Genomic DNA, 18,246 nt, shown 5'->3' with positions numbered 1-18,246 from the left:
CTGCACTGGGATCCTCCAGCAACCCTTGTTGACACACCCTCCTCACCGTGCACAGCACAAAACAACACCACCGCGGCTATCGAAACACTCATTAAACCTAATAGAATACCGAGCTTTGCAAAGACTTCCCTCCTGCTGAGAATCGACTCCTCGATCTCCACCTTCATCCCACGGGGGTCGCGCACTGCATTTCAATTGGGATTGCATAGTTTGTATGGGATGTATTTTCACCCATACAAATGACACGCTGTAATGTGCCCGCAAACTATGTTCTGCAGCATCATGTTTTATGCAGAGGGAAGTTTCCAAAATGAACTTTAAAATGTGTTAAAATTACCTGACCTTTCACCCCGAGGTCAGAACAGTGCGACTAAAGAGCTTCATGTGTCTGCAAGGTGTAATATCTGTCCAATGCATTGTGAACGATTACTTACTTAAGCGACCAACAGCACCGCTCAAACTGCAGTAGCAACGCCAGGGCGGGGGCACTGCCAAGTTGCACACCACCTTGACAAAGCCACCGAGTCCTGGAACCTGCACTCCGACTTCACCACAGAAACTCTGCAAAAATCCAAGTAAGTCACTCATCACCATTTTCTCAAGGACAACCGGGGATAAGAAATAAATGCTATAATTAAAAAAAAAAAATGTATGTGTTCCAAATCTGAATTTTTTAAACAAATGCTGAAAATGCTCAGCTGGTCAGGCAGCTTCTGTAGAGAGAGAGAGAAACAGAAGTTAAATATTAAAAAAAATCAGGATTGACAAAGTGAGAAAATAAGTTAGGTTCACAATTGCACGAAGGTAGGATTAAGTCAGGATTGTCAAGGTGATTCTGATGTTTGTGAAACCATCGGGTTAATAGTTTATTGATGGATTTTGCAGAGAATGCGAGATAAAGTAAACAAAATGTTATATAAAAACTGGGAATTGCACATCAGGGTTGTACAGGAAAAACCCAGCAGATAGGGGAGAGAGAACATGAATTATTATACAAATGAATAACCTCCCATTGAAATGAGCCAATTTGATTATAAACAAAAAATAGAAGTTACCTAAAACTGTTGAATTATATATTGAATCTGTAAGGTTGCCATGTGTCCAGGCAGACGATTAATTATTATTTCTCAACCTTACCAACTCTTTGAAATAGTGTTTAAGAAGGAACTGCAGATGCTGGATAATCGAAGGTACACAAAAAAGCTGGAGAAACTCAGCGGGTGCAGCAGCATCTATGGAGTGAAGGAAATAGGTGCTCGGGAGTCGCGTAGCTATTTAGCATGTGGGAGTCTCTGAACTGAACTGAACGTATTTATAGATCACTTTAAAAACAACCACTGTTGCAACAAAGTGCTGTACATGACTAATCATAAACATAAAACAAAACAATAAAAACATTAAAAGACAGTAAAAACAACAAAAAACTATAGAAACACTAAAACAGGAGCAAAGTCTCATGCAGGGTCGAAAGCCAAGGAATAGAAAAGGGTTTTAAGACTAGTTTTGAAAATGGACAGTGAGGGGCCTGTCTAATGTGCAAAGGTAGAGTGTTCCATAATGTCGGAGCAGCAACAGAAAAGGCTCTATCCCCTCTGAGCTTCCGCTTAGACCTCGGTACCTCCAGGAGCAGCTGATCAGTTGACCTGAGGCACCGAGCAGGAGCGTAGGGATGAAGCAGCTCAGAGAGGTAAGGCGGGGCAGGACCATTTAAAGATTTAAAAACAAATAAAATAATCTTAAAATGAACTCTAAAGTACACAGGCAGCCAGTGGAGGGAGGCCAGAATAGACGTTATGTGCTCCCTCTTGCGTGTTCCAGTTAAAAGGCGAGCAGCAGCATTCTGAACCAACTGGAGACGTGCAAGGGAAGATTAGCTAACTCCAAAATAAAGTGCGTTACAGTGCGTCTCGTTCGTTATCGGAATTAACCAGACAAATCGCTCCACCAACTAAGAACGGCCATGCACCACCACCCACAGAATCGAGAAAGAGCTATCAATCTGTCAATCCTTTCCGTGTCCGGGCCGGGTGAGGTTTCCCGTGTTCCCACATGCTAAATAGTTACGCGACTCCCGAGCGCCTATTTCCTTTGCTCCATAGATGCTGCTGCACCCGCTGAGTTTCTCCAGCTTTTTTGTGTATCTTTGAAATAGTGTATGATTTTAGACAAATAGGTCACAGTGGGAATAGGATGGAGAATTAAAGTTGTAGGTAACTGAAAGCTTAGAATTGCCCCGTGAACTGAGAAGTGCGCCTTAAATGTTCTGATCACTCAATCTGCATATGTGCTTTCCTGATGTTGAGGAGACCACATGGTGAACGCCATATGCAACACACCAGATTGAAGAAGGTGTGAGTGTATCGCTGTATTGCCTGTAAGTATTTTTTGGGGATCCTAGATGGTGGAAAGGAATGAGGTAAAAGAGAAAGGGTTGCAGCTGTTATGGTTGCATCAGAAAGTACCATGAGAATAGGAGTGGTTGATAGTGATGAAAGGGCAGGTGACAGATTTGTAAAGGGAATGGTTCCTTGAAAATGCCAAAAGGGTCGAGGAGTAGAATCGTATTGGATAATCTATTAAATATGAAGATTGGTGAAGTGGATTTGAGGCCTTGGAGAATTCCATACTTGCTTTGACTGGGAGAAGAGTGGTTCGGAGAAAAGAATTCTGGCAATAGATGGAGCTCAGTCAGTTAAGAAAGAGTGGAAGCTGCAGCTAAGGAATAAGGACGATATCTCAAATGCACCCGTGTAGAAGGTTTTATAATTGGAGCATATATGACAGAGTAACTGGGAGAATGGAATTTGGATTCAGTTCAATTTATTGTCATTGTCTTCAATTAAAGACAACAAAATACTATTTTCCTTAGTCATACAAATTTAAAAAAAAAACACAAAAACACAGCATACAGTAATCCACAACACAAATGTTGTTCTCATAGAAAGCAGAGAGGAATAAATGGCCTTTTCAGTGAATAAATAAATCTAGCCATGTAAATTGAAACCCAAAGGTACTAAAGTAGCAATGATTAGAAATGGTGGTCAGTGATAAACTCCATGTTGTTGATTTTAGTGGAATTTAGGAATGGCAATGCCTTGGAATACTAGCAGACGGTGGTTAGCTTCCATTAAGATAGTAATTGTATGGCACTGCTGCAGTGATTACTTGCCACTTTTCAACCTGTTGCTGAATTTAATCCAAGCCTTCTACATTCAGGCATTAACACTGGCAATTAGGCTCATCCCTTTCCACACTGAAATTGGAACATAATATGTTTCTTCCTGATATCACTAATTGAAAAGAAACCCACTAGCCACCATGTGTATGTCTCAAAAGGAGAACTATTACTTCCCCACTCTCATGTTGTGCTTGATGATATTGCTTGTGGTGGCACTTCTGTCCTTGCAACGGCACTTGCTTATGGAGTGTACACCAGTCTATAAAGGAAAAATGCCCCACAGCTTATTTAGTTTCATTCTGTCTGTAAGTCTTTTATATTATATCACCAATTTATTTGTATCTACTTGACCTTTGGACAACTTTGCAACCAGCATGGTAGCTAACAGAATGGAAAGAGGTGTGATGAATTTATTCCACCACATCACTGAGGTATTGAGAGGTTGAAGTTTAGGCTGGAGTTCTCTTTCAAACATATTTGATGTTCTTGCTGCTGTGAAACATGCAGTTACCTTGATTCAAAAGGCACTTTCGGGAATCATGGCTTTCTTTATGATTTTTATATTCTGAATTGAAAATAAATCCTTTGTGTTATATCCTTTCCCAGCATAAACCACAGATACTGCTCAAAGCCCAGCTGCTCACTGCTGTGCCTTCCAGAATCAGTTACCTCTGAAAGCACCAAATTGGGTTTATTATTGATGTTTTCGGCATCCTGTCATCAACCATCATGCGTTCAGATGGAGCTCCGTGCTTACCACAGAAATCCATTAAATATGTGAAAGTAATTGCAAAAAGCTCTTTCCTGCAGCAGGGGAGTGCATTAGAGCAAGAGTGGCTGAAGCATACTGTGTCCTCATGTCTCAGAATTCAGTGACATTTGCTTTTTTCAATGTTTACATCAAAATGGTATTAATTCTTGGAGGGAAACCTGATGAGAACAATGTCACTTCACTGAAATTTGACCAGGCATATCCTGGCATCAGTCATTCTTGCTCTCCTGACACATTGAGGTCTGCTGATAATGTCTTTCCCAAAGCATTCTCCCAACATTATCACCATCATCATGCCAATCTGCCCCCCTTCCTTCCTTACTGCTAAGAGTTTCAAGTTTCAAGTATTTTTCCCCTCCCACCACCAATTATCCCCCCCCCGGCCTAATCCCCTGCCCTTGCCCCTCAACAATACTGTGACAGTGTCCAATCTTAATCACAATCCACAGCAACGCTACCAAACATTAGTGCTCAATGACACCTGCCAGCAAAGATACTAGAGGAGCCTTTGCCTGCCAGCACCCTATCCACACCACAGGCCCACTCGGACTTGTTTGTCACTGACTCGCCGTCCTGCCGAAAGATACTAGTATCTTTGCTCTTGCCCTCCAAACTTATTATAGATTGCGACATTTACACCTCAATGGTTCCCAACTGCTGTGCCCTTATAGCACAACCATTAGGAACAATAGAACTTCTGGACAGCAGTTTCTGTCAACAACAAGGTAGGAATTTAAAAAAAAATACTTCTCAAACCTAATAATCCCTGTAAATGGGTAGGTTACACAGGCTAAACAAAGCACTAATGCTTTGTGAAGAAAGGCATCGTGGTGGAAACTGGGACAGAAAGCTGGCAGGTGGGAATGTTGACATACCCTGTACCTTGATTCCTTTAAACTGCATTAATCTCATTCAAAGAAGTAATGTTCTCACCAGATTGGAGCCAAAAGTGGCAGTCACTGAAGGACACATAAATAAATGAGCGGTCTGTTCACATGGAGTCTGTGTGGCACTAACTTTGGCCAGTTTTGACAAATTTATTTCAATAATGACAGGGGGTGGTTTGCACTCCATAGAGTCATAGATACATGTGGCATGGTATCAGGCGCTGACTATCATACACCACATGCAATGACCCTACATTAATCTCATTTAATTCTCCCTACGTTCCCATCAACTCTCCCCAGATGCGAAAGGAGAATCGAAATGGGGATATAGTTTAACGATGAGCATAAAAATGCTGACCCACTTCAATTAATCTCTACTTGAGCTGATCTCAGATGGGCCTCCATTAGAAACCTAAAACATGACTTAATAGCACAGTTCTAGGGAGGTTAAAAGTCAACTAATTTCCAGCATCATTGTTAGTTGACACTTGAGGACTTTGGAGGTTATTTCATTGGAGAATTTAAAGCCATCGAGAGTCTGTGCCCAATAAATTCATCCTCGCAACACATTAAAAAAACAATGATATGCAATTGAAAAAGTTCGAACTGAGTAGAGCAGAGTTGTTATACATGGGGAAACTTGGCTCCATGGAGCTCTCCGGCAGGAAGAACCAACATAATGTCCTCCCACAGACCAATTTCCTCGGCATTGCAGGCCAAGTTGCTCACAGGCCCAATGCCAGACTCCAAACCAGTCAATTCCAATCCAGAAACAGACACACCATCCAAACTCTATCATGGAAAGAGTGTATCAGACACACAGAGTTAAAGGTTCAAGTATGTTGAAAGTTTCCTTGGAAAAAAATGTGACTTTCCCAATCTCTATTGGGAATTTTGACCTCAAAGTGAAGAATATAGATAGCGTTGAAAATCTCAAGACCATGCATCAGCAGCATGTGGCAGCACTGTGTATATGGTATAAGAGGTGAACCAAACAAGCTGCCAATCTGCCCACTCGGACACCTCCTGCCCTATCTGTGGAAAAGTCAGTAGCCCCACATGGATGTCATCAGTCACGTTAGGATCCACAAAATTGGAATGGAGCCAAGTCATCCTTAATCCCGAGGAACTGGTAAAGAAGAAGAATTAGGGGTGGCACGGTGGAGCATTGGTAGAGTTGCTGCCTTACAGCGCTTGCAGCACCGGAGACTGGTTCCATCCCGCAAATGGGTGTTGTTTGTACGGAGTTCGTACATTTTCCCCGTGACCTGCGTGGGTTTTCTCCAAGATCTTCGGTTTCCACCCACATTCCAAAGACATACAGTTTTGTAGGTTAATTGGCTTGATATAAGTGTAAATGTCTTTAGTGTGTGCTAATGTGCGGGGATCGTTGGTAGGTGTGGACTTGGTGGTCTGAAGGGCCTGTTTCTGCATTGTATCTCTAAATAAACTGAATTAGTGTCATAACAATGTTCCATTTCCACATCTCTGAATGTTATTGTGCATTATTCATTTGCCTTCTTAAAGTAGTTCACCTGCTGAATTTTGAACAAATCTCCAGTGGGATAATACTGCTTTGGCACATACTGTTAGTCCTGGCATTTGCAAATCATCCATATGTTCTTCAAATGGCCCACTTAAGAGCAGTTGCACTCCAGTAGACAAATGGATAATTAGAATATATTTATGCAATGCAGGATGGCGACACAAAGAGCTTGCAAATAAGCAAATGTGCTACTTTATTTGTTTCATCTAGATTAAATGGAATGTTTGGGCATCATATACAAATGGTCATTATTTTAGCTGCTTAAGGAATGCACTAAGTAAGCTTAACACATCATTTGGAGGAGAAACTACCAATCCCCCCCTCTCTTTGCAGCTCAATCTGTATATTAAAAGGAGAAAGATTACACATTACAAACACTCGCACTAGTCCTATTCTTGGAACACGGCTTCTGTGGTGAGAGACCATTGTAGTGCTGGAACAACATGCTTTAAGCCTCAAGCCTCCTGTGAGTCTTCTACCAAGAAGCAAATATGGTTGGCAGGCATTTCTCAACTAGCAAGGTATGAAAGATAGCTAGCCCCCACACTATTCTTTTGATGTTTGATAATTTTGTAGTGTGCTGGGGGGGTAATGAAAGCATCCGATCACTGGTGTACTTATGAGACCTGACTCGACTTAATCACGGTATGACATTGTTGGAATTTTGCTGTGTGAGCATTGTACCTTTTTATAATGTCTGCACTTGTTCACCTTTCTTTCTGATATTAAATAATAGTTCAGTAGGAAAGGCTGGCAATAGTGATCTGCTGCTCTGAGCATAGATTAGTCTTTAATACAGGACTCTTTCAACAGCTGTTGCTGACCTTAAATGGCCTTATGGACGTGAAAGACTAGATGGGCCTCTTATAGTAATCCTGGCAGTGTAAACTTCTCATGAAATGTCTCACAGATATATGCAAGTCTCTCACAAGTAGGGGATAATATACTTGTTCTGGAAGAGCACAGTTTCTTTCCCCTTTCCTTCTTGGGCGATCCCTTGGAGTTAAGGTGGGTGGGTGAAGGGGCCATTGTGAGCACCACAATGTCCACCACAGGTGGAGCAGATGGGTGGGTGGGTGGATGATATTGCAGAGGTTTAGTAACATGATGTTTCTATGCATGTACGTAGGAATTAGCGTTGTGTTTTGCTGTTTTTCTTACATAATATAATGCAACAAGTAGCACTTATGGTGTTTTGATGGCAATTGGTTGGTTTTGGAATCAGACATCGCACAAACACAGTCTTAATCAATGCATGCTTTATTGTGGACAAAGTATCCATACAAAACAACGCTTGGTGGAGCCCAGCCAGTCTCAGGCGGGTGTGTATGCAGCACGGCTTGTAGTTTTCCCTTGGCACCGGTCGTGACCCAGTCTGAGGGTAAAGTCCCAACCACCAAGTGTCCCCCAGGCTGTGTTATACCCTCTCCATATCAGCAACATTTCACAATCAACAATTCATAGTAAATACATCAAAATGCATCTGTCTGTTCACTCAAAGTTACTGCTGAATGCACCCATTCCTCCCTTTTGGCTTGAATCCCCTGTAGCTCCTTTGTCGTTCTCTTGTTGCCCTCTATTTCCCATGCCATCCCATTTAACCCTTTCCATCCAAGGAATCACTACGCAACATGTTACATCCTAACACTCCTTACATGTACGTATATCACTATAGTTGCCTGACTTGCATTTATTCGCTGAGACACAGAACAAGGGAACAGAAAGCATTAACATAATGCTAAGTAAGTTAAACTAAATATGCTGTGCTCAGCATATCCCCAGGAAATAGAAATGATTGCACAACTGGATAAAATCTTTTATCCGACATAACATTAATTCATAAAATTTAAGGTTAATACTCAAATTACCATTACCAATTCATTGTTAATCTTCCTTTTTTCATATTTTCAAATAATGTTTGTAACCTTGCCTCGCTTATGGGTGGCACATGGCTGCAGGAATGGGCATTTCCAGGATAGGAGATGTGCTGTAGTGAAGCGGGACAGCGAGCTCCTTCCCTTGGTGGGCTGAGCTGATAGCAAAATCCCAACTGATGAGTCTGCAATGAGGGAAACAGACTCTGGTACACTGCCTAGGACAAAGCTTGAGTTCCAGAAGCCACAGGAGCTTTCCTACTGTTTCTATGCATGTACATCGGAATTAGCTGTGTGCTTTGCAGTCTCTCTTGCAGAATGTAATGCAACCAGTCGCCCTTACTCTAGGTGTTTTGATCGCAACTGTTTGGTTTTGGAATCGGAGACCACACAAGCAAAATCTTAATCAATGCATGCTTTATTGTGGACAGAGGATCTATACATAACAACGCTTGATGGACCCCTGCCAGTGACAGGCGGCTTTGTGCGCGGCACAGTTCCATAGGTACAGGAGGCTCTGTGCCGCTGGAGTGTAGAAGAATGACAGGGGATCTCATTGAAAAATACAGAATGGTGAAAGGCTTCGATAGAATGGACGTGGAGAGGATGTTTCCACTAGTGGGAGCGTCTAGGACTAGGCATAGGCTCAGAAGTAAAGAATGCTACTTTAGGAAGGAGATGAGGAGGAATTTCTTTAGTCAGGGTGATGAATCTGTGGAATTCTTTGCCACAGAAGGCTGTGGAGGCCAAGTCAGTGGATATATTTAAGGCAGAGATAGATTACTACGGGTGTCAGAGGTTATGGGGAGAAAGCAGGGAAATGGGGTTAGCCGGAAGAGATAGATGAGCCATGATTGCATGGCAGGGTAGACTTGTTGGGCTGAATGGCTTAATTATACTGCTATCACTTATGATCTTTTGACAGCCTGACGGAGGACAGAAGTCTGGAGCGTTGCACTGACTTCCTTCTTTTGGACTATCTTTCTATCTCCCGCACCACTTGTGTCAATCTCTTCTTTTCTACTCTTTTCTTCCTTATTCCTGTTTTGCTATTAAATTAAAAAATAAGAAGTTGTATATGAAATGTAATATGTCAACAAGTATTAGGTAGTGAGGTACCACAGTATTGTACTTACTTCTAACAAAAATCAATTAATTAATTATTTAAAAAAAAAAGGCACGCTGGACTCTCGCGTGCGGAGAATGATGTTGGTATTCGCTGTTGCTCTGATCACACCACATGCAGACCTCTGAATAGCTTGGCAAATAACTCCTGGAACATAGCTGCCCTGCCGGCTCCTTGATTGAAGTCCGTTGGGACATCTTAGTGTTCATAAAGAACTGAAATCTTCCTTTACTAGACATCAACCTAGTTAAGTTCTGTTGTACTGAAATCGTATGTCAAATGAGGCAGAAATCTGCACGGTCAGCTGTGTGTTTCTTAAGCATTGCAATTATACTGGTGAGGCAATTCCAGCTCTGTACAGGTTCCAAGAAAATCTGGAAATGGATTCCCCCATGATCCTACATTGTATGAATCCCTTCTGACTGCACAAAGTAACTCAGAATAACGATCTAACAGTGTTCTCTAGAACAATTCCCTCATCCAGAGGTGAAGTATTTAGTATCGGATGTCTTCCTTCATGAGATACACCCATCTAACAGTACCAGTATTTGAGATGATGTTGGTCAGGACAGCATCATCTGCTTCTGGTGGTAACTGTAACTCTTCCTGCTTCTGTGATGACTGATAACAGGGTGGTGCAGTGGTAGAGTTGCTGCTTTACAGTGGCAGAGTTTCTGCTTTGCAGCACCTGGGTTCGATCCAGACCCCGGGTGTTGTCTGAACGGAGTTTGTACGTTCTTGCTGTGGACCACGTGGGGTTTGTCTGGGTTATCTGGTTCCTTCCCAATTTAAAACAAAAAGCAGATTTGGAGTTTAATTAGCTTCTCTAAGTTGTCCCTAGTGTATAACAACTAGGTTGTTGGTTGGTGCACACTCAGTACACCAAAGGGCCTGTTTCCAAGCTTATCTCTAAAACTAAAACGAAAAACAGGTTGGTCATAATGACTATCAATTGAACAGCATTAAATGTGAAAAGATATGCGGGAACAAGGCTTCTTAATGATGGCTAAATTCATTTAATAATGGCACATTGTGAATAAATGTTCACTGCAATGCAACCTTTTAACACTCACTAAATCGCAGCCAATTAGGAAGACCTACAAATGTCTAATAACTCGAGCATTGTCTGAAACAAGATTTTGTTTTGATTACTATCCACCTTGGCTCACAAGGCCTATCAGTAGTCCAATTACAGTAGAGTCTTGAGTTGTTGTCTGGGTTACATATGAGTATATTTAAATAACATTTGAATAAAGGAGTTACATTTACCAACCCTTTGCATTTGCGAATCTTCTATGAAGTCTGATGTGATAATTGGTTCATTGAGAGTTGATGTGCCATACCTCTGGCACGTTACTAAGGCCTTCAGAACATTATTATTCTCTCTTTTTGTTCTCCTTTTCTGTAAAGAAAATAATTTGATTTGATGAATCTAATGTTGTTAAATATAGACGTATCTCTTGGATACAGTTGCCTGACCAATTGATCAAGAATTCTCAGAGTTTAAGAGCCTCCCCTTAACGTGATGTAACTCTTATAACCTTGCTAGTTTTAGTATGGAATTATAGTAATTGGGCTATAAAAGTCACTATTCTGGATTAGTTGTGCTTTAGCAGCTACCGCTTTAATTGCTCTCTTGTAACTTCAGCAAAAGTGACAGTGTGGTCAGCACTTTTCCATGTTTAAGCTCTTCTTCCAATTATATCACGATCTCTTGCATCTACTAGAAGAGGCAGGCAAGTTTGCTCATCTGAAAAGCCACGCTACCAACTATGGAGCATTGTGTCCTAGCACAATGGATCCAGGATTATCTCTGAGTTGTGACTTGAATTCTCATTTTCATCAGACTCCGAAACAACAGGGAAGTGAAAAAGTAAGGAAGGACTGATCTGAGCTTTACACTATATCCTATAAATGTTTTTCTCTCCAGAAATAGATCCAACTACTCCTTTAATACTGTATTTAATAATCATTCATACTGTATGATTATATCTTTTGAGTTAATCCACACCTTTATGTTTCTCGATGAAGGACACATCATAATTTCCCAACTTTTAACTCTGTTCTCCCATTTGATGTAGAGGCACGGTGGTACAGTGGTAGAGTTGCTGCCTTACAGCTCCAGAGACCTGTGTTCGATCCTGGCTATGGGTACTGTCTGTACGGAGTTTGCACATTCACCCTGTGACCTTGTGGGATTTCTCCTGGTGCTCTGGTTTCCTCCCACACTCCAAAGCCATACAGGTTTGTAGGCTAATTGGCTTTGGTAAAAATTGTAAATTGTCCCTAGTGTGTAGGATAGTATTAATATACGGGTGGTTAGTGCTGGTTGGTGTGGACTCTGTTAGCCGAAGAGCTTGTTTCCATGCTGGATTTCTAAACGTCTCAATGGTAGCACTCATAACTTTGAGTTAGAAGGTTTAAGTTTGTCCTACTGCAGGGAACTGAGCACAAATCCAGGCTGTTGCTCCAGAGTAATAGAGGGGGAGGCTGTACTGTTGGAGTTCTGATGTTTGGTTACAGAATTAAATTAAGACTGTTTTGCGCAAGAAAAAATCTTTTTATGATACAACTTTAAAAACATGATCAGGCCTAAATATTAATGTGATTGCATCCATGTGCGGGATCCTGATTTGAGATGATTAGTCTAAGCGTATAGTCCTTTATGTTGCGACAGAGAGAGGGTGTCAACTGGCACCTGTTCTCAAGACCTTTCTCTCTCTTCTAGTGCAATTCAAAGATGATATGGGTGAATCAGAGCTCTGTAACAAGAGAGAGATGGTTATGAGGACTCCCACTTCCTTATTTTTAGATTTTAAATGAAGATGTTTAGATCTTTTATAAACACAAGAGAACAAGTCTTCCCAAGCCTCTTTATGATTCCAGTAGAAAGCATCTGAACTCATGCTGTTCAGAATGATGATTTTTTTCCCCCCCGACAATTCCCTTGAATCAGTTATTTATCTCTTTAATAATTAATAGGTTTTCTTTACATGTTCCCTGAACAACAGTTTCAGAACAGAATCGACTCCTACCAAATAAATCTTTAATATCATTAGGTTTTGTTTTTTTTTAAATCCATAATCCCAGACAATTATTTACTATTAATATGTACATGATCATAAAAAAAAATTATTTCAACTATTCTTAATGTATTCCATTTATTCAGCTAGGTTTTAAAAAAAAAAAAGCAGTTGCTATTTGCTCAGATTTTCATCTACCTCGTCATCACATGGTTACCAGTGTATTGATCCCATGGTAAGCAGAATGTGCAGCTGGGAACTCCTAGATATCGTATTAATATTTAATTGAGCAAATACTACATATGAATTTACAACCGTTACATAAAAGCTGTTTTTTCACTGGAGCAGATGTAAACCGGAGAACAAAAGAATTATCAGCCAAGATGACTCGCTTGCCGTCTCTAGAAATATGAATGCCCTTAATACTAACCCAACTAATTACAACAACGATACAGATGCCAGCTTAACGTATGCCACCTTTCTTGCGATTATAATGTCTTAGAATAGATGTGTAAGTGATTCCTTCTCTGAGTCATGCATTGTCAATTCTTGCAAGTTTTTGCAGTACCTGTACTTGTTTATGTCCTGTAATACTGCAATAGTCCCTGGACAAGACGAGATGAGCTGCAACCAATTTTACATGTAATGGTATGAGTGTTTATTAAGTATAAGATTCTGTACTGAGGATGGATGCTTGTTGATACAAACCAATGCCCAGACAGATACTGTTGTCTTCTGTTTATTCTCCTTTTACCTCTCTTCACACACAACCCATAAGCAGTGCTTTTGATTGATTCCTCTGTCCTCAAACAACACTACTGTATCACCATCCAGGTATGGTTTTTTATCAGAATCCACTTGATTTAATTAGCTTTGGTGGCATTTGTTTGGGCATGAATGTCGATACGAACTTGGTGGCCGAAAAGACTTGTTTCCGTGCTTAATTTCTCTTTGGCTATGACCTACTTCTTGTATCTGTTACCATAATGAACACATGGTTTTGTTTGGTGACAGCTGGCTGATTCCTTTTGCTAAAATGTTTTATGGAGGAGGAGTTTTCCATTTCTCCAATTCTGCAGATTTTTCTCAGGTAATTCAAAACCAGAAACGATTATGTCCAAAATGGGTTATTAACATTAGCGCAATGTCATAAGAATTGTTTGCCATTTGGAACTAGCATAGCACATGAAGTTTTGAAACAGAAATGCATAAACTAGCGGTCACTGCAAGTAATTATGGTGATTTGGTTTTGATGAAGCATTCAATTAACAGTTTATTCCTACACATAGCAAAGGTGGAAATGACTTATTGAAGTGGATCCTGTACTTCGTCAAACTTGACTTGGTACTCTCCTTCAAATTGTGTATCGTCCCATAACGGCAGAAGATGCACAAAATACTTAGTTGGTCAGTCAGCAGGAGAGAGAAAGAGTGACAATTACTAGATTGCCTTTTGCAAAATGCCACCTGTTCTGATGAAAGGTCATTGACCTGAAAAGTATTTACGTCATTTTCATTTTTTTACCTTTCAGATAGCCAGCATCTGCTGTATCTTACCACTGAATTTCCAAGGATGATTTGCAATTAACACATGTTGATTACTGGCTAGCACTGATATGTGCAATGTTCCTTCATGTGGAACGTGTCTTCATCATTATCATTGCGCTCAATGGCGTCCAAATTCAAGTTCGCTTTTCTGCCCAGCAGAGGTTGCACTTACAATGAGTTTATAATCCTGCTCACTCCTCCAGAGCTCACGTTGGGCCAATTCCAGCACGCGTCTCAGTTATTCAAAACATGAGAGAAACTTCTTCTGACCTTGCTCTAGCAGCACGTCTTTGTGCAGGCAGTTTTTTCCATGACATTTTACAGTAAAATCATTACTTTTTCTACAGTAGCTGTAGGTCTTCCCAGTAGCTGCCAAAACTCAGCCTAGTGCTTCCTCTCTGAGTTCCACGACAAGAGTTTTTGCTATTTTTTAGCCTTGTCCTATATCTTGCTTCGGGCGTGCCTTGGGAATTTCCTGACTTTAAGTACAGCTGGCATGTTTTGTACTCAAAACTCCCCGATGACTTTCTCTTGCTTCATCATGCGTGACAAGCCTCATCCATCTTCATCAAGGTTAGTTTAACCTCTTAAGGCATCCCCTCTTGTACCCTCAAATTCATAATCCCAGCTTTGATTTCAGTGAATCTTTCCTGGCATAATGTTGTCACTTTATCGGTAATTTATCTGCATTTCCCCAGTATCATGCATTCTCCTGTTGAACATATTCTCGAAGATTGTTCTTTAACTGGTTAGCAGCGCTGAGAAAATGCAGTTAATGCCAGCCCTATCCTGTGATTGTCCCCACTCGTGTCAGTACAAATACAGGAGGTAGATCGCATGTTTTTCTGCACTTACTGGAAGAAGTTGTATCATTGCTATTTGTTCCAGCATTGGGAAAAAACCCAATCACAGGGGCTTGCATGAGACCCATCCACCTTCCCACAGAACTGAGGGTGTTAGGGGTGTTAGGGAGAGAAGGCAGGAAATGGGGTTAGAAGGGAAAGATAGATCTGAATGGTGGAGTAGACGTGATGGGCCGAAAAGCCTAATTCTGCTCCTATCACTTATGAGCTTGCATCATGGAATAGCTGGTGGAAGAAAATCCTCCAAAACTACTGTTCAAATAATACAGCTTTTACATAACCTGTGAACTGTACATGCCTCCATAACGTGACTTTTCACATGATCACTACCACCGCTCCCAGGAATAGTAGGTAGTTGTGTGATTTTTTTATTATTTTTTTCAGCACATTGATATTTTATTGAATAAATAGTGTATGATTTATTGTTGCTGCAACAGCTCGACAAGATGGTGGCATTGGTGGGTCCAATGTTTACAGGAGAGCCTTAGAACAAAGGAATAGCCTGACCCATCAAATGTTGACAAGTACGCACTGATACAGCCAAACAGTGCCATGTGTACATTACAGTTTAAAAACTAAAGATCAGCAGTGCAGTTCACAAGAGTAGACACAAGGTTGGGGCTGGGACAGATCAAGTAATGGAAGTAAAAACAATGTGTTCAATGCTTTAAATGTTAGACATTAACTTGGTTTCTCTTCCCAGAGACGCTACCTGACTTGCTGAGTGTTTCAAGAATTTCTGCTTTAATTTCAGATTCTGGTGCTTGTGGATTTTTGATTTGGGTTTCGTCCAGGACCAGAGGGATAGGGATCAGTCAGGGACTGGGAATTTGGAACTCAGTCAGGATTGGGAATAAAATGTGGTACAGGATCAGGGTGGAGAATTGGAAGGGTGGAGGTCATGCCAGGATGGGGAAGGATCAGGTCAGCCCTGTATTGGAATGGTGGCATTGGGAATGGGACTTTAGGTTCAGGCCATGCTGGCGTGAGCCAGCCACAACTAGATGGATAGGGATAGAAACATAGAAAATAGGTGCAGGAGTAGGCCATTTGGCCCTTCGAGCCTGCACCGCCATTCAATATGATCATGGCTCATCATCCAACTCAGTATCCTGTACCTGCCTTCTCTCCATACCCCCTGATCCCTTTAGCCACAAGGGCCGCATCTAACTCCCTCTTAAATATAGCCAATGAACTGGCCTCAACTACCTTCTGTGGCAGATAATTCCAGAGATTCACCACTCTCTGTGTGAAAAATGTTTTCCTCATCTCGGTCCTAAAAGATTTCCCCCTTATCCTTAAACTGTGACCCCTTGTTCTGGACTTCCCCAACATCGGGAACAATCTTCCTGCATCTAGCCTGTCCAACCCCTTAAGAATTTTGTTAGTTTCTATAAGATCCCCCCCTCAAGCATCTGGCAAGGATTGGGAGTGTGAGTCAATAAAGCAAGGGGAGGGGTGTGTGGCAGCTCAGTAGATTAGTGGTTGGAGGGTGCTGCACAAGGACCACATACTTTGGGCAGAGGGACCAATATCAGAGGGAGGAGGGAAGTGGAAACGGGAGCTGAGGAAGGCCACTATATTACATTAAAGCACTCCATGGGCCATGCATCTGGGACTAAGTCCAAAACATGTCCAAGTGTGCAACGAGATGAAGAAAACTCATAGACTCTGCAATTCAACGTCAATCTCGATTTTTCTTTACAGTTAGCTTCTCATTAGAATTAAATTGGCCCTGCGAACAAAATGTCATGCTTTGTGATCTAATTTTTATGCAGGAGAATCCTAATCAAACTTGACACTTATGGGGGTCTGATTCCTAGCTCCAATGCTAACTTTATTTCTTAACCATCCATACCTGAAGGTCGTAATCAGCAGATCTTAAGTATGAGAAAGTGGAAAATCATTCCCCATTGTTCACTTACCATGAAAGCTTGTTCTTTGCAATGCAAAGCTTTATCCATCACTTCTGCTTTCAGTCCTTTGCTGCCGTGGTGTTGGTGTCTTGCTTTCTTTCTGAACTTTGACTGGGGGACCAGTGCAGTCCAAACAAGCCATATGTGACGAGGCCTGCAGTCTGAGGAAGAGTCACGGCCAAAAATATTGTAATTTTCAAAATATTGTACATTCCTCGATAGATGTACCTGATCCACTGAGTTCCTCTGGCACTTCATGTTTTGCTTAAGATTCCAGCATCTGCAGTTTCTAGTGCATCTAAATGCGGATGTTGTAATATTGACCAATGTTTATGATTATGCCTAATACCATACAATCAAAATGTCACCTATCCAAGTTCTCCGGAGACCTGTGGAGTTAATCCAGCACTTTGTGTCTTTTTTCCATACATTCTGACCTAATATGCAATGTGGTTTTACTTGCAAAATTCCACAATTACAGTAACTACTTTGCGGAAGTTCATTGTGTCAAATAGTCTGTAGACAGAGATTTCTTGATTATTGTAGTTTGTTGGACACAAAGCCTTTGATAGCTGCAAATACTATTCAATGGCAAACATAACAAACACTAGTATCTACATGTATCTGAAACCTCAAGCAACATATTCAAGCAGCACCTCAGTGGGTTAACACAACGATGTTTGCTCTGCTTGTCTTGAACTAGTGCTGACTGCAACTATTAATCAAATACTAGACAAATTGACAGTTATATTTGAATAATGAATGAGGATATTAAAAAATGAAATCGATTACATTTTGCAACATTTTCCACATACATTCACTCGTGCATTTCCTTCATAACAAAACACCGCATCTATTATGGGTCACGTAATAAATTAACATTATTCTGAGGCAGAGGAAAAGTAATTACCTGATTTACCCAACTGTTTTATCTGTACACTTTAGTGTATTTATTTTTTCACATTTACCTAAAGGCCATTATCAAGAAACATGCTTCACCTGATCTGTGAGGAATCTAGAATGTTTAATTGTCACACGTACCAAAAATGGAACCGTAAAATTCTTACTTATAACAGCATAACATCTATATAAACACATTACTCGCACTTGGAAAAAGTTTGTCACTACACTATTGAGGAAGATACTTGTAAATCTGCAGAAATTGCTATTTTTCCCACATTAAATCTGATGCTTCTTTTAAAACGACACCCTTGACTGTAATTTGGGTTGTCCGGAGGTTATGAAATGGGTTACATTAAGGCAATCCTGGCATTTTTAAAATACTGGAATACCTGTGGTGTGCATTAATCTATAATGTTAGCTTATAAAAAGAAAGGTCCCGTTTTAAATCATGCTTACCTTGCTCTCGCTGTGTGAAAAATATTGATTGCTAACATGTCTTTTAGTGAATAGGACCAAAGGCTAACTTCGTGGGACTTGGCTTTCTTAATGGAGCAGTCACTTGAAACAGTCTATCACAGAGTGAATTCAATTGTATGCCTATCACTGACAAA

The 18,246-nt window shown here is 40.9% G+C and overlaps 1 protein-coding gene and 1 long non-coding RNA gene across 4 annotated transcripts in view; one reads left to right on the top strand and one right to left on the bottom strand.

Moving 5' to 3' along the window:
* fkbp6 (FKBP prolyl isomerase 6) overlaps positions 1-248 on the bottom strand; it is a 47,128-nt gene extending 46,880 nt beyond the window's left edge. For 2 of the 3 annotated variants that reach the window (XM_055657960.1, XM_055657958.1), the window contains exon 1: positions 110-248. The gene's annotated coding sequence lies outside the window, so the exon portion shown is untranslated. The remainder of the gene's footprint in view (positions 1-109) is intronic. The other variant, XM_055657959.1, reaches the window with a different exon arrangement.
* A 204-nt stretch (positions 249-452) lies between these two features.
* The window catches only part of LOC129710746 (uncharacterized), an 89,887-nt gene continuing 72,093 nt past the window's right edge, over positions 453-18,246 (top strand). The window contains exon 1 of the long non-coding RNA XR_008725723.1: positions 453-575. This is a non-coding gene — a long non-coding RNA (uncharacterized LOC129710746). The remainder of the gene's footprint in view (positions 576-18,246) is intronic.

This window comes from Leucoraja erinacea, chromosome 28 (assembly GCF_028641065.1).
Source record: "Leucoraja erinacea ecotype New England chromosome 28, Leri_hhj_1, whole genome shotgun sequence".
Taxonomy (NCBI): Eukaryota; Metazoa; Chordata; class Chondrichthyes; order Rajiformes; family Rajidae; genus Leucoraja; species Leucoraja erinaceus.
Note: the sequence above shows the minus strand (reverse complement) of the source record. Positions and strands in the feature narration are given on the sequence as shown.